This window comes from Homalodisca vitripennis, chromosome 4 (genome assembly GCF_021130785.1).
Source record: "Homalodisca vitripennis isolate AUS2020 chromosome 4, UT_GWSS_2.1, whole genome shotgun sequence".
Taxonomy (NCBI): Eukaryota; Metazoa; Arthropoda; class Insecta; order Hemiptera; family Cicadellidae; genus Homalodisca; species Homalodisca vitripennis.
This window is the reverse complement of record NC_060210.1, coordinates 60,889,265-60,907,167: the sequence shown is the minus strand read 5'-3', so window position 1 is coordinate 60,907,167 and position 17,903 is coordinate 60,889,265.

Here is a 17,903-nt window from a genome sequence, read left to right as displayed (position 1 = left end):
TTTTAAGCTTTTTGTTGCGCGTACTGTTTCTTTTCGGTTTAAGAGATAAATTTTTTAGATCTTCAAAGAGATTGTAAAAAATATGTCACAGCAGACGTTAACGTCTTCCTGCTGCAGCACGTGGTCCCATGACTGCTCCCCCAACAGTTTCTGTAGTAGCTCATGGTCCAGGTAAGTGTCAATGTCACTATTAAGACGGGTGCGGGGAGCTCTGCGCTCCACCCCCGGCCAGCACCGCGTAGTGGTCAGTCAAGTCAGTAGTTAGAACTCCGGCAGTTACAGCATTACAGTCAGAGTGTTTTATAAAAATATGATCAATGCAAGTTGTAGACTGTTCTGTTACTCTTGTGGGTTTGTTAATGCATTCTATAAATCCTACTCCGCATAGGATATTTAAATATAAGTCTTTCTCAATGTTACATTTTTACTTGATGTTAAAGTGTCTATGTTTGTGTCGCCTGTAAAAATATAAGTCGTGTTTTCGTTGATTGTAGAATAATACTGTTGTAAGTCGTCCAAAAACAAGTTGCAGTTCATCGACGGGCTGCGGTCGGTACACCGCCAGTACACTGTAAGGTCGACCGTCAGTTTCAAAGTTCAGTTGCAGTCCTGTCGCCTCCCCCAAAGTAATCTGTTGTACAACCCCGCGCCAATTCAGTATTCAAGTAAATAACCACTCCATCATTTCTGTTCCAATTGTTTGTAGTGCTATTAAATATCATAATTTTTCTAGAGAAACTAAACTTTTATAATTGTCAATCCATGCTTCAGTAAGAATAATAATGTCAAATTTAATATTTAAACTTCAATACAAATTAGTAAACTGTCTATATTTTTAAAGTAGCTGCGAATATTAAAATGGATCAGTTTTAAAACGTTAGTGTCAGTACTGAATTTATTAAAGTATTGCTTAACGTCATTGTGTGAGTCAAATTGTTCACAGTAAACACGTCGGTAACTGTCAAGTAAGTCAAGTGGCAGTACGTCAGTACGTCATCTAACGGTTTATTGTAATTGTTAACAAATAATACTTATTTCAGTGAAGTTCAAAAAGTCAACTATAATCGGTATAATATAATCGGGATATGAACTCCTTTCTGCACAAAGGTAATTGGTTTCTTCAATGAGTAATTCCTTAATTCATCGTGTAGTTCATTATGTAAACTTCAATGGAAGATAAGTGTGTTTGTTTGATTGATCACTTCCTATGGAGATACACTAACCAGTCTAAATTTTAATTACAGTTTTTATTTTCCACATGCATAAGGAAAACTAACAAATGCAGTTTAGAATATGCCTTTCTGGCTCAAGATCGTAAGAAGTGGCTTTACACCAGTACTAACATTAATTACTGGTTACGTTAATGCCTGTTACATAGAGTTCCCACTTATGAGTTCTCTGCATTTGACTCTGTTTCTTTTAACGTAGCATTAAAGAATCACATACATTTTAACTGCAACAAAGATTCATCATAGCATGATTCTGAAACACGAACGTGTTCATCTTATATCTTTAAGGGAATATATGCATCGAGTTTTACCCTGAGTAACCAACTATTTCTCTAAAATCTGCACATTCCTGTAATAATTTGACTGTTGAAAAAAAATCAATAAAAACTTATAACGATGGCAAAAAGGGAAGAAATTGTTATAACTAATTAATTACATAAAACGAGAGCAGGATTTATCAAATCTGCCACAAATTATCATGGTGATGAGAGTGTCAAGAGATATGTCACACCAGGACCTCATCGCGTCAGATCTGTTGACTGCCATCTAACGTTCTCCGACAGATGGCGAAAACATCCATAACCAAAACACGAATGTAATTATCTCACAGAAGTATTCAGTCCATTCCTTTACCATTTCCTGATAAAAAACGTATCCTTGTGTGTTTAATTTACTTTATAAAAAGTTGTATTTACTTGATGTAATTATACAGATTTTTCAAGGTACAATGAATAAGTAAAATAAGCTTGAACACAAAACATTTTGCAGATTTAAATTAAATTATTCAAACTACATGTCGCATCTGAATTTATGTAAGCCATCAAAAAATAATTGAATCGTAGTAAGTGCTTGAGTCGTACAACGAGACCTTTGTATGGGTTTTTACTTAATGTAAAAAAAACGTTGTGTTGCAAATTAACATTAGTAAAAATTTATTCATATGTACGAAGAACAGTTAAGTTATAAAAAAAAAACAGTTACGATTAACCAATATTTTTTAAATTTAGCTATTTATACCTTTCTGTGTCAGTTTTTGTATTATAGATATGATATAAGCAATAATATTTAGGTTTTATTTATTTCCGATTGAAATATTGTTGGATTCAAACCTCATCGAACTTACAACTGCAGAGAGAAGAACACACACAAAAGAAGAAGAGTGTGAGTGTGTGTGTGTGTGTGTGTGTGTGTGTGAGAGAGAGAGAGAGAGAGAGAGAGAGAGAGAGAGAGAGAGAGAGAGAGAGAGAGAGAGAGATGAGAGAGAGAGAGAGAGAGAGAGAGAGAGAGAGAGAGAGAGAGAGAGAGAGAGAGAGAGAGTTTTATATTAAATATTAAACCATTTCTAGTGAATTACGGTCCAATTTGTTGTCCTTAGTTGTAATGTTTACATGTACCAGTAGTGATCATTGGTTTCAGGGATTCTAATACAAATGTTTCGTTTTATTACCATTTGTAAATTTAAGTCTTGTGTAAATTTGACATAGTGCTCTTAAACATGACTGTCATTAAACGTAAGTTAAGGAGGCATTCCCAATATGTTTTTATATATTACGTGAACTATTTTACGTGACAAATATATTTTTAACTTCTCATTTTTTAGTTTAAATTTGTTCCTACTTGTTTGCGCTGACTTGTGAAATTAGTGATAAACAAGCTTCGAAATATGTTCATCCGTAATATTTAATATTTCTTTTACTGCTTTTTATTATACAGCAAAACTAGTGTCAGCTAGGGTTTGTATGCTGCATGCAAAGAACATAAAAGTATATATGCATATAACTTAAGCTAAATTACATTACATTCTTAATGTTTCATCTCATATATTATGTATTGTATTGTCAACTTAAAATATATATATATGTATACATATTTTGGAGCACATGAAATCCACTTATTCGTGTGGAAGTGTTTATTTAATATTAATAGTTATCTAACAGCAATAACGATACATTTCACAATGATACGTTATAGAATGTTTTTATTTTCATTATCATATTTTATTACTCGATCTAAATTGCAAATGAGAAACTTCATTAAATTTCACATAGGGGGCTCTCAGTCAATACACTTTTCCAAACTCCCGCCACCTACTCTCCTCAGTTAAATCCATCTCATATTATGTACTATTCCTTTTTTTAAAGTATACTTCCTTAATTAATACTGATCACTTGTACCTTGTTAGATTAAAGAAAATTAGAAGAAGACTTATACAGTTCAATCTTTAGGAATACGTTTTGAGGGCTTTGGAACTTGATTATTATTGCAAATATTTCCTCCAATTACCTCTGAAAACATCCTGACCTTTTGGTAAGGATTTCCTTTTGCTGTGGTAGATTGCTACCGTCCTGTTATGGATGGAGTGTCGTACTTTTTAGTTGGCAGAGCTTGTGCTCAGTTAAAGGTGGATTAAGAGAAGAAATTAAAATTTTGAATGCAACCTTGAAAAAATGGTTTCCTTTAGCCTGTCATAAATAAGTGCTAAAGGATAATAGAAAAGACTTTGAGTCAGAAAATTAAAAAACCTCTACGTACATTTCAAAACCCTTATGTGGAATTATTAGAAAAGTTATATCGCTGAAAATAAAACATTATAACCGCGTTTTAAATATCAAACATTCTTAAGCTATTTATCTTAAAATCAACACCAAAAAGTAACGAGTAGTACTCTCAAACTAGCTTTACTACTGGTTATACTTAACAGGTTCTTAAGATTCGTAGATGATATTAAGGGACTATTAAACGTGAAAGTTACAGAAGATAAAGACAGTACGTAAAAAGGTATAGTTGCTCAGTCTAAAATTGCTCAACTTTGTAGACTGTTTTATAAAATAAATGTATTCCAACGTACACATTACTACACGTATTTTTCAAATCTTTATTTAAGACACATGAGGCCTTTCCATGAAAACAATTACAACAAATAAATATATTTTAATAGTTTTTACGGGTAATCCTCATAATAAAGTAATACTATACTAAATTATCTGCATAATTTAGACTGCTGTAGAGGTGGACTGTATTATAACTATCGGAACGTTTTTTAATGAAACCCTTAAGATGCTATCTTATATTCTAGCAACTTGTAATAACATAAATCTTTTTAGTTTAAAAATTAACAATTTTAAGTGCGTTGGTGGTTATAATTTAACGGCTGATTCGAGAATGGTTTATTTGACAATCAGCCAAACCAGGCGCTGCTGATACGGTTGAGTGGTTTCTCCCCGCATTCTATATCATATTACTTGTACCTAGCTTCTAATGTGAGTTGTTACACAATATACAGTACATAGTGCTCTCTAGGCAAAGTTTAAGTTATGTCAGTAAAAGTTCTAGTGGGCAAGTACACACCAAATATGACATGGTACGTAATATTGGATGGAGGTGCCTCAGGGCATTTGGTAGATGGGAATATAATGGCAGTGTACATATGTGTACTACTGAACAATTAGTAGGGACATATTCTAATAATACAGTAATTCAAAACCGCCCTACGACACGTACAATGTTTCCTTATGGTTATGTATTTGCCTTTCATTTGACCTATAAAATCGATGTTATTTGCACGTGGACTTCCCCAACACTAATTCTCTAACTTTTCTTGGGTTGTTGGCAAATAATAAATTATCAATTGAAATTAAAATTCATGTTCTTTGGATTATTTTTACGTTGAGTAGAGATATAATCACCTAAATAATATAAAATTAATGGGATAATTAATGCTGTTATTAAATCGGTTATAGCTGTAAAAGAGTTAATTCGCTTTCAACTATAGATTAGATTCATTATTTGTAAATGTATTTTAATTACAAATAATTGTAATTATTTTAATATTATTATAATGTATTCATTATGTATGTATGTAATTTTTAATGGAATATAGTTTTACAAGTGATTGTTCACTAAACTTTTCCAATTTTTACGTGGTTTACGCCAAGCGTTTAGTAATGTTAAGCACTGAAAGGTTCAGTAACAAGACACATTAAATAATAACAGAAGTAGCTAATTTTGAAAAAAGTTACTTATTCATATAATTAAGTTTCTAGACTTTCTAGACTGCCGTAAAAAGATAAATGGCAGAGACGACTTGCGAAGTACCAATTTCACTACCTTAATATAATTATTTTTCATTGTTGCGTTAACTCACCATTTAAACAGGAAAGCAGTTCCATCCAGAAGCTTATAGTTGTATATTAAAGCGATTTCCCCAAAAATTTGTAACTGTAAATAACTCATATATATACAATTTATAGTAAAAGAATTAGATAGCGTGTGGGAATGCGCTTACTTTCAATTTTCAACTATTGCACCAATAAGGTAACGAAAGATAGGTGAAATACTGCAATATCATTCTTAATATTTGGACTAATTATTAGACTACTTAAAAGGATAATAGCTTTTCGAACATTTGCCATTGTTATAGGCTACAAATGTATAAAACAAGGTTGGTCTCACAATTTTAATGTCAAAAACCATTTTACAGTTAACCGAGAGGCCACAACAAGTAGCTTAAGATGGTGCATTCAAAAGTATAACATCGCTAAAACCAGAAAAAGTACAAGCATTTTTTAACCTCACGAGAAAATACATGCAATCAAAGTATGAAATTAAGGAAGAATTTGTTAGTTAGAACAAATAAAAACGAAACAGGATTTTTCCGGACATTTGCCATCGTCCAGTGGTACAAAAAATCAGAACTACGTTTTTAGAATAAAAAAAGAAACTTCAAACCAATAAATAAAATAGGTTGATGATAAGAAATGTGAGCCTTTAGAGTCTGTACTTGAGTTAGAGCTTTAGTGATTGACGTATTTCTAAGTGATAATTCTTTACTTATAAATAGTGTTTGTATGAAATAAATTCAAGAATATGACATTTCTAAATAAAACTTTCCATAAAGAAATTAAATATTTTCATAAATATTTATAATTATTTACACATCTCTTTAAGAATATAGGATGAAAAAGGTAACGTTCTAAGATTAAAGGCATATGAACAAATGTATTTAAAGTTTAATAAATTATTCCAAACTAAAACCGAATACACTACTTAAATTTACATGATATTCGTTAAATAGTTCACAGTACTAAAAAGCTACTTTGTAAACCAAGGTTAATTGTATGGGAAGCGTTCTTTGCACTGATATTGCCGTTTTCACAACGTTATGGTTTTAATACATGAAATCCCTATTTATTGACTTGATGCCAATTTATAATTTACATGTTCATGCATTACATTCGGATGTGCCACCACTACTTCATTACAATATTAAAAAGGATGCAATAAATGTAAAAAATGTACAACATTTATTTACGAGTGGAATTTGCCAGAGGTATCACAGAAGTAAATGTTGAACTTGACAACTATTAACAATTTTTTTAAAAGTAGTAGCAAATATTGGAATATAATTAAAAAAGTATTAGGTTTTCGTAATTAAATATGCCTATTTAGAACTAATAAGGAATTAACCTAAACTTCTTTATTATGTTTACATATGTGTACATTACTCCTTCTGTTACATATGAGTGAATTTTAAATATTATTATAAATAAATCTTAATTGATTTTATCTTGCTTGTTGTTTGTAACTTTATAAGGAAGAGTACACCATGAGTATTCTGATATATTCCAACTTTTTTAATTTAGAATCTAATCCAATAAACTTAATTACATCGTTATAACGTAAGCCTAACACTCTTAGCCCCACATGAGTACGTCGGATAAGTAAATTTATACATGTTACAAATTACATTGGCTGCTGTGGCTGGAAGTTTTATATAACAATATACTAGTTAAAACACATTACGAACACTCACAACCACACGTGAAAATGGCTGGTATAAATATATTTATTATAAATTACATAGGTATCTGGGGCATACAAGTACATGACTAGCTGAAACACAATGTCAACACGCTCAATCTCACATGAGTATGACGGGTCATGATATTTATACATGTTACAGATTACATAGACTGCTGGGCTGAAACTGTTATAGCAATACACGAACACAGATTGATGACAGGTTGTTACATAAGTTGATGGACTGAAAGTATTATGAATCAAACTAGCAATAGATCAGTTCTTACCATATCTTTAAAGGACCTTAATCATCTATTTAATGGGTTACTGTCACCTTTGTTTTAAATAAACTTTATAAATTAATAGGTCTGAAATGTCTTACTCAGTCAAAGAGCGTTTACTTTGGCCATTTCAGTTTACTTCCGATCTAAGTTTTGCAGGTACCATAGCAGCGTTTGTGTTGTTGTCCCGATCAACAATACATCAGAAGCGTGGGCCTAGAGAGTCTTCTGCCGGGCATTATATTCCACCTCCGGTTTTAAGTATTTCTGGTGCCGGAAATCTGTTAAGAGCGTAAGACATGCATGTGTCCAAGTACAAAAATTAGGAAAAGCAAAAATAGTTCTTCTAAGGACTAACACTTTTCAGCACGTATGAGAGATGATCTTAAAAATGTTTCATTTCTCTGCTGACAGATAAGGCCTATGTATTTAAAACTTCATCATTGTAAAACATCGGAAAGTTGTATAACAAAACATAGTTCTTCTAAGGGGTGTAACTTCATTTAAATCTGTATAAACATTTGATCTTTATGAAAGTGCTTTAGTTTTTCCATTAAGTATACGTGTGTCTAATTTATACTCTCTAGGATATCATGATGTTGGAGAGTGTTTCATAACGGAATACCAATATTTTGGGTATCCTTTCAGGGCATAAATTCAAGAAAATAATTCAATGGAACATATGTAAGGGAACCTTTGGTTTTTTGGCTTTCTTGCGGAGTGTGTTTAGAAAATATATAGATACTGAGAGTCAAAGAAAATGTCTGCTCCCATAATAGAGTGATAAGTAACAAAATTTACAGAAATAAACTTTAATTTGAAAGTTCCATAATCAAACACTATCTAGATATAATATTATTTGCTTTTGAAAAGTACGTGTAACATAAAAGGAATTTAGAACTTAAACTTTTTTAAGAGAAATTACATTTTTTAACTGAGCTAAAACACAAAGCTTCCGACCGTGCGACTAATTACGTCGCCTCAGTTTGAAAGGCTTGATAATACATTTCTTTACAAGTTAGGATTCATTTATTCATTATTACATAAGTAAATTAGTAGGTCCTGTTGGTTTATATTGTGTAATAACTACTGATGTTTTATTAAAACCAAAACTAATTGCAGATTGGTAGACTAAAATACAAAAATTGACATGTTTTGCAATCGTGATTGATAAAATTTAATACAACCTTAAATTACTTTAGATATTTTTTACTATACAGTCATTTTGTATTTAAAATAATAATTATTATTAAGATGCAATGTCCTTTTCCACTCTTTACAAGCAAGTAAATAACAAATAATTCTTTCTCCCCTACTGTAAAAACGCTTTGTCGAATTTGTAATCGCTATATTATTAAATTTCATTGAGTTAAATTATAAATCAATCTTGCTGTAAGTTTTCCTATCTTTATTAGACTTTATGGTACATAAAGTTGCAATTACAAGACAACCGTTTAAATTTCAATAATTAATTTAATTCTGAGAATAACTTAAGTGTTTGTCAAGTGACAATAATAGTCCGGTAAAATAAGGATGCAACCTCGGAATAAAAGATAATAAGCTAAAAATTTGCTTACGTCTTTATTTTGATGGTATAAAACTTACCTCAAAAGTCTCATATCATCACGTGTACGTAACGATATTTAAGGTCAAAGGTCACGAAAATCAGGTTTTTGCAAATATCTCGTTTCCCTTACGCTAAATGACTTTGAAGGTGGTTAGAGAAATCGTAGAACGAAAAATTCGCTTCAACTTTTGTCTGAAGTAATTTTATGTACGTTCAACCCTTTTTGAGATACAGTGCAAAGAGAAGGGGACCGCTTACCTGTATATACGATAATGCGAGGTCAGCCAGTAGAATACAATAAATAAATGAGTTATATTGTTAATTATTCACTTACTATTATTATTATTACTTAATACTGTTATTATCGTTATTATTATTAAGTTTTTATTATTATTTAATATACCATATTTATAGATATTAATTATAAATTATATATTCTCTAAATAATACTTATTTTATTTTTACCAAACATACAATATTAAAAGAAATACTTTTCGTCCATATTACTACTATACTACTATATTACTATGAATATTATATCTCGCAATACAAACTTCTTGTACGACGTTTGCTGTTTCTGCGAAGCTGTAGCAGATGCTCCATTGTTATATATGACCGGTTTTTTTTACTTTCTGCACACCGTAACGAATGAACGTTTGGAATTTCTATGTATAAGTACAGTATTGGCGGTGAGATATTTTACTTGATGATGGGAATGGTAGGGTATTTCTCTGTGTTATTTTATTTCTATACCTGATTTTCGTGACCTTTGACCTTAAATATCGTCACGTACACGTGATGATATGAGACTTTTGAGGTAAGTTTTATACCATCAAAATAAAGACGTATGCAAACTTTTAGCTTATTATCTTTCATTCCGAGGTTGCATCCTTATTTTGCCTTATTTTACTGATTTAATAAGTATTTGAGAAGTGTCTTGATGACTGTAAATGTTAAAAGTGTGAAGTGTTATAGTATTTCGGGTAAATAAAAGAACACAGTTCAAGTGAAACGAAACAACATTGCCATACTACACCAAAGATCCTATGCTAATACAATATCAACTTGCAAATCGGACGTGATATGATAAGGGTTAGCCATAATGCACCTAATAAGTATTGCGTGGACAATTTAGTTTAACTAGTGGCCTCTTATTACATGCTATAACTGATAACTCGACTCGGTGCCTTCGGTCTCATCATATTCAGTCACACTTGGAGAAAGAAACTTTACAGTCTTTCCATGTTAAACTATACTCTTATGATGTCTCTTGACTGTCATTGTCCGGAAAATCAGGCTGTGAAAATACTAACCCTCCATTGTTATTACAATCTGGCAACTCTGGATCTGAGACCACTAAAACTCCATTGTTGTTACAATGCGATAACTCTGGATGTGCGACCACTAAAAGTTTCCATTGCTGTCACAATCCGGCAACTCTTGCTGTGAGACGACTAAAACTCCATTGTTATTACAATCCGGAAACTCTGGACGTGAGACCACTAAAAGTTTCCATTGCTGTCACAATCCGGCAACTCTTGATGTGAGACCACTAAAACTCCATTGTTGTTACAATGCGGAAACTTTGAATGTGCGACCTCTAACAGTTTCCATTGATGTCACAATCTGGCAATTCGGGCTTGCAGGACGTCAACTCTATCCATGACTATAAAGTTTCCATAATTTTTGCTTATTGTAAGTAATAAGTTTTCGCGTTCTAATAGTTTTCCCTTTAATTTACGTTTAGCATCTGAACCATATTCATCGTCATTCACGTTTTCTGAACATTATGTTTGCTGAATAAAATTCGTTTTATATGCTTATATTCTGGTAAATTATATGAAACAGTACTTTGAAATTTGACTGAGATGGAAATAACTATTGTATTATATTATAATTTTTTATTATTTTAAGAGAATATTTTGAATTAAGGGTAGATAATATGCGTTCATTCTTGTATCCATTCGTTATGTCTGTTGCGATGACGATTACAATATCTGATTTAAATGTACTCATTATCTTTTGAAAAACCATTTTGAAAGCAGGTAAGAGAATTTTCTCGTTTACCTCTTATTCTATATCTTAGCTCTTCAGCCTACCATGTACAAAAACACATTCATAGTAAAAAGATACATGTTATATACAGTAGATAGATGATATGTGCAAGTTCACTCCAATAATGACATTTGTATGTAGTTAAGGACATATTCGCCGTCTGCATCATAAGACGCGAGTATAATTCAAGCAGTATAATTTATGATAGTAACTAATGGACCTCCATGTATTATAACGGAAATATAACTGAACACTGCTTAAGACCTCATTAGTTTTCTGTCATCATAAATAAACAGACAAGTTACGATTATATGACATGTGACGTGGTATCATTCAAATATATTTGTCGTGACGAGTTTCTACTGTCACAGCTCTTTTGGTGTTCTCGTCACCTCTGTATTTATGGCAAAACCAAGGTTTTATGATAGTAACTAATGGACCTGCATCTATTATAGTGGAAATATAACTCAACACTGCTTAAGACCTGATTAGTCTGCTGTCATCATAAATAAACAGATAAGTTACGATCAGGGTGGCTTTTATGTAATATGTTACTGGAATCAATTACGTGTAATCTCTGAACTCATCAGTAGTAATATAAGTATCTTTCCGCTAAGTAGTAATATGAATTCTCCTTCTTTCCATTAATGTAATACTCTCTTCCACATGTATATTCTCATGTTAACAGTATTAACCGTACGTTATTATTGGGTTAATCGTCTAAAGTAAAAAAATTAGTCATACTTTCAAATTATACATCATCAGTAATGCACTTTAAGCAATGAAGCTAAGCTTTGCTAAATTAAATATTGGAAAAATATAATGGAGTTTCTAATGTTTTTAATATCTTAACCATCCTCTCTAATATTCGTCTTCAGGACATGATACAGCGTTTTTATTTGAATTCCACTCTGAAGAACATTGAAACAGAATACCAGAAGGCAATATTACAGGCGGTGATGAACTCAAGTTTATCGCAGTACTTCGAATATACCAATAGCTTCCTCCGCTTGCTCAACAACTACCAGTGGGCAACCAAAACTTGACAAACAGTGACCGGTACAACGCAGTGCTTGGTTTTACAAGCAAACACCGTTCTTCTGAATATTCATTGCTCTCGTTTACTTTAATACTTACAAGGCGAGTGATTGTATTTACACAGAGGTCAGCTATTTACTAAAAGCCTTCAGTCATTTGGAAAACCAATGTACTAACATTCAAGTAAAAATATTTTATTGCAGCGGACAATTGATATATGTAGTCAAATAAAAAAAACATTTTAAGCAGTTCAAATGCTACTATACGCACTTCGAGTTTTTCAACTTAATCGTAAAGAGTAGGGAACTTCACTATTTGTCCATCTTCAGAACAACGTTTTCAAGTTACAATAGGAAGAATGGAATTAGTAGCAACATTAATGCTGTTAACGATTGAAGTCGGTATGTTATCGTACCATACTATACTATACTATACTAGTTGGAATATTTTAATTAGTTTTGGGAATTAAAGTAACATTGTTAATGTTATTGTGTTCAAGGAAGATGTCAAGATTTACATCCACAATAATGTACCATCTTCTACTATTAAACTTATTCGTGTTAAATATGTGTTTTTTACATTATATACATATATGTGAAAGTGTTAATGTTATAGTGTTCAAGGAAGATGTCAAGATTTACATCCACAATAATGTACCATCTTCTAATATTAAACTTATTCGTGTTAAATATGTGTTTTTTACATTATATACATATATGTGAAAGTGTTAATGTTATAGTGTTCAAGGAAGATGTCAAGATTTACATCCACAATAATGTACCATCTTCTACTATTAAACTTATTCGTGTTAAATATGTGTTTTTTACATTATATACATATATGTGAAAGTGTTAATGGAGCAGATAAACATATATCGAGAAGTTGTATTTAATTGATAATAATATTTCAAGTTGTTAAACTACAATAACTTTTATAGACCCATATATACCCAGAATCTATTAGATAACATACGGTTGTGCTTGAAGAGAGTCGATTCTGACCCAATGGACTTAGTCGTTAATAGAGTTCTATGCTGATAGAGCAAGAAACGCGAATGTATATGAATAACTAAAGTTAGAGTAGGAAAATGGTAAACATTGACTACCATCATAGTTGATCATTTGCGTGTATTTAATACGCACGTCGTTGTCGTCACAAATCTATTTGAAAAAGGCAATCACTACTCCATTTTGAAAATAGAACGTTAATACAAAAATTGATAAAATTAAAAGATTTTCAAGTACAAATTTAGTTCATAAGTAACCAAATCTAATTTAAAATAAATTTTCTTCTAAAATAAAATATTCTAGCATATTCATGCGTGTTACTAACAAAAGTCATGTTCATTGTCTTTCTATAAATAAATTTTAGGGCAAGATTTGTAAATGCGGATACTTTTAGACGTTTGTATGCCATAAAGAATGTTTCTTAAAATTACACACTAGTGAGAACTACACTGAGAATTGAGCAGGAGTTGGTCCACAAAAGAGGGATGCGGTATTGGTTGCGTTAGTAATATTATATTCAGGGAGTGAGGACAGAGAGAGTGCCTGGGGATAGGAGTGCGAGGCGTACAGATATTTCCCTATAATTCCTTACAGTGCTTTTTAACTGTGTACAGTTCCTTTACAAGAGTTCGAGTGGATATACTGACGGAAATACTCGTGCACACTTTCCCAACCCCACGAATAGGCTTAGTAATCGCTCTGCCAATCACTGCAAGAATGACTTATTTTCGAGTAATAAGGATTTTATGCTTTTTAACAGTGCAGTGTAATGCATTGCTTACCTACCGTAAAACAAATACAGACAATCATTTCTTTATTTTTTTAAATATATTATCAAAATATATTTATTATCTGTAATGGATTTTCTGAGCCATCTATGGAAAAAATCATTGTTACTAGGCACACTGCAGAAAATATTGTTTATTTTTGTTCTAGTCACCCAATCAGTTAAAGCAAGCTTACTTGTATTCATAAAGCATTTTGTTAAGGCGGTAAGTGAAACGTAAAGAACGAATACGCGAAGATTCAATAAATCAACAAATTGGTCGAGTGATAATCAGATATGTAAGTATTTGAATTGCCACCGATAATTTCCTTCATATATTAGTACTGTATATATCAAATCACTAAACATGCAGTTGATTAGAGCGATTGCGGCTGTACTGAAAGGAATACATTTTATAGATAACACGTATTAACTTAATAGTATTCCCAAATAGCTACTTAAATAACTACTATATTAGTACAAAACTATTTGTATTCAAGAGTTAAAAAACTATCAAATAGTATTTGTATAATTTCGTTTGCATATCTTGAATAGATAATAATAAATTGCAGAGCACATTATTCATTAAAAATATTGTCCTCAGAATTTGAAAAAATTAAACCCGAAATTGATATATACTCGGTACTTTGCGTGAAGTAACGTCTAGTTTACTCGGTAACCGCACCGCAGTGCTACTATACTTGTACCATTACTTGTTGTACACGTCACGTACCTGAAACTTTATTCCGTCCATGTACCTTAATACTTTACACCTGGCTTCTTTAATCCTTGTCCCCAGTGAAATGGATTCCCAGTGTTAGAGAAGGTGATTAATGTTCAATTACTTTCCAGGATTCTATCTAACTTGTACAGTTATTTAGTTTCATTTTATATAATATATATTTAAGCAATCCTGGTACTCATTACTGGTTAGTATAAGTTTCCTCCGATGGTCTTGGAACTAAATTATAGGTGGAATAATAACCTAACTGGCAATCGTAGTTATTTTTATCTCTTGAACTTCGTAGCTAAAGATCTCTGTTGAGCAACTCCTCGCGCGCCTTGACAGTAAGTAAATTTACACTTTCGTATTGTAAATCAGCCCTTTCACGTAAGACATCTATTTTGAATGTAATATAAAGTAAAATTTTAAGTATTAAAGCAACTTAAATTTGATGATATTTTATTTGGCAGGTTAATAAAGATTAAGTTTTGGCGTTGTCCTTCTGACGAGACCACATTGTCGTGATTATTATAAGTTGCCTCGATAAATGGTTAATACCGTCGTGCTTTTGTTTTAGACGAGTTTGAGTTCCTCTTTGAGCTTGAGTTCGAATCTTCGAGTACTTTCAAGTTTTCATGTTCTAGACCTCTAGTCTTCGAATCTTCCTTTTTCCGATTACAGCTGCAATTTCAAGCAAGATGCTGACGCCACGCGTGTGAATCAACATCGACGTGAAGGGAAGTAAATTTAAAATTTTTAGTAAATGATTAAGTTCGTGGGCAAAATTCTAAAGAATAATGGAAGCATGAGGTCCACCCCTAAGATACCATTTAAGTTCATTATTACTCTAATTTAGCAGTAACGTGGAAATATATTATTTTATTTTTACATCTAGAAGTGATGTTTGTGGGTTTTAATGGCCACAATTATACTTATAAGTCAACTTTTTAAATTGAGTATTTACTACTACGACATCAATGTGATATCTAAACCCATTTGTTTCGTCCATTCGGTACAAAAAGTTTATTCTAATAAATTACATATTGTTATGTAGCTACCAAATTTAACTTTTTTCTTTGATATTATTGTTAATAACGAATAATCAGATGCTTTATATTTGTGTGTTTACCTTCCTGGGATTGTTTTTATTTTTACAATTGCTCATTATAAATTGGTTCTGTAAATACCTGATATAAACTTAATCACTTGCAGTCTAAAGCAATAAGAAAATTCATTTCATTCACTTCCTCTCCTCCAGTAATGTGATAATGATACAGATATTCATGTTCACTTACAGTTCTATACCATAAACCAATTTATATTTGAAAATATTTCAGCTTACAGCATATTAAAGTGAAAGTTAATTAATTAATTTGTAAATTAATAAGTTGTGCAATGTGTCAAATGGAACGTTTTATTTATGTTTTACTCAAAATCTTTACAATTCATTAAATAGTACAAATTTAAAATAAACTGATATTAAACATCCGTTCAAATATTAGTAACAATAACAAGAGTAAAAAGTAAAAAATAGTTTTTAATCTTAGAAAGTGTTTAAAGTTATTTAAATCCTGCAATACACAACTTTTGATGCTGGTATCAAATTTAAAGAAAACGTAGAATAAAACTGAACGTGTACTATTTTGTACTACGGGTTAATTTTCTATTACGGTACAGTTATTATATGGTGTGTAATGTAAGTATTAAATATTATCTGGTTTGTCTAAAATAAAAATCACAGTTCTAAATAAAAACAATGGATTTATTTTAAACTGGCAAATTAATAAGTTCAACGTTTCAGAATAATTTATCACTCTATTGTCCGCGGTGTTCTCTCATTGGTCCAGCTGTATCAAACAAGGAGAACAATACTCTCAACAAGACAAGTTCTAATCAATTCAAGGCAGTCAACCTGCCTTCCTAACAATTTAAAACTACCAGTAATAACTTGCCAAAGGATTACATGTTCGTTTTTACTCTGACATTTCACAATCTGATCTAAAATTAAATCCCAATATTTCGATCCCAAAATTTTTATTTAATTTAAGTTTTAATTAAAAAAATAAATCAATGTAGCTTTAAAAACGCTACAACTGTAAGTTTGGATTAGAAATACACCTATATGATTAGTAATAGTTGTAATTTAGTAGCAGCATTCAACACATAAACAACGGTCTAATTAAATATCTTTATTGTTACGCATAATAAGCGCTTACATTAAAAAGTTTTCACATCATTAAATTTTATTATAGCTAAGAAATGGAAACGTCTTTAAAAATTCTGAGCGGTTTTGATTAATTTTCGCTTTCTCAGATTAACAAGTATTTTTAGTTCCTTGCTGGAAGAGCATTATCTGAATCCCTAATATAAACAGAAAAATTTATATCATTATTTATAACGTTAGATATGTTTATTAGGATACATTTGATAAAGTTTGCCTCTTTTAACTGAACTTATTTTATACGAATTATGTAAATATTTCTCACAAAAAAAAGAAAGAAACAAACAGTTGTTACGGTTAGTTTTTTAAAGAATAGATTTCAGGTTGTTTGAAAGATTTAAACTGTACGTTTTTTATTTGTAGAAAGGTTAAATTATAATAGATGTTCTTTGAGGTAAATAAATTATATATTGCTAGCTAGTACGAAAGTATATAGTTCCCTACTGATAATTTATTGCATTTCATACAATCTGCACATACTCTCTAAATATTAATACTTTTTAGTTATGTTTTATTCAATTAAAAATACGATAATATTCAGAGTTGTAAATTATAAGAATTACTTGAATTACTTCGAGTAAATAGATCCAAAAATTACGTTTTTCACATAATTAATTATTCCAAATATTAAACACGCGTGTGATATTAAATAGAATAATGCAGCACACATATAAAAATGAAAATGTCCTTATAAACTGTACAACTATACAGTGTCCATACAACCGTGCCATACATATAAGATTGGATAGTATAAACTTGACACTATAAGGACATGGTATGATAAGGCTCAGGTTCAATACGGCAGTAGGTATTGTGTGGGCTGCTTTGTGTATAACTAGCGGCCAGCTGCAGGCTAGTGCTGATAACACGACTGAGTGGTTTCGTCCTCTAACGCACAGTTACGCTTGTACAGAGAACATTAACAAGCTTGTTACTATAGTATTTAACAAAGTATAATTTAAGTAACATTAAACGTGTGTACATGTAAAGTAAGATACGTTCTATGGGAGGTCTGAGATTACCAAAGCTGTCAATATAGTACACTATGTTTCCGATTTTTTTATAACAGACTCAGTGTTCACCTTCACCTCCAGAACTATCCAGATTCACTATAGCCGATGCATACAGTCTTGGGGTCTTCAACAACGCCTTCTTCATTTAGACACCTCGTAAGTTAGGAATATTTAGTAATTTTGCATAACGAATCGGTTTGTGA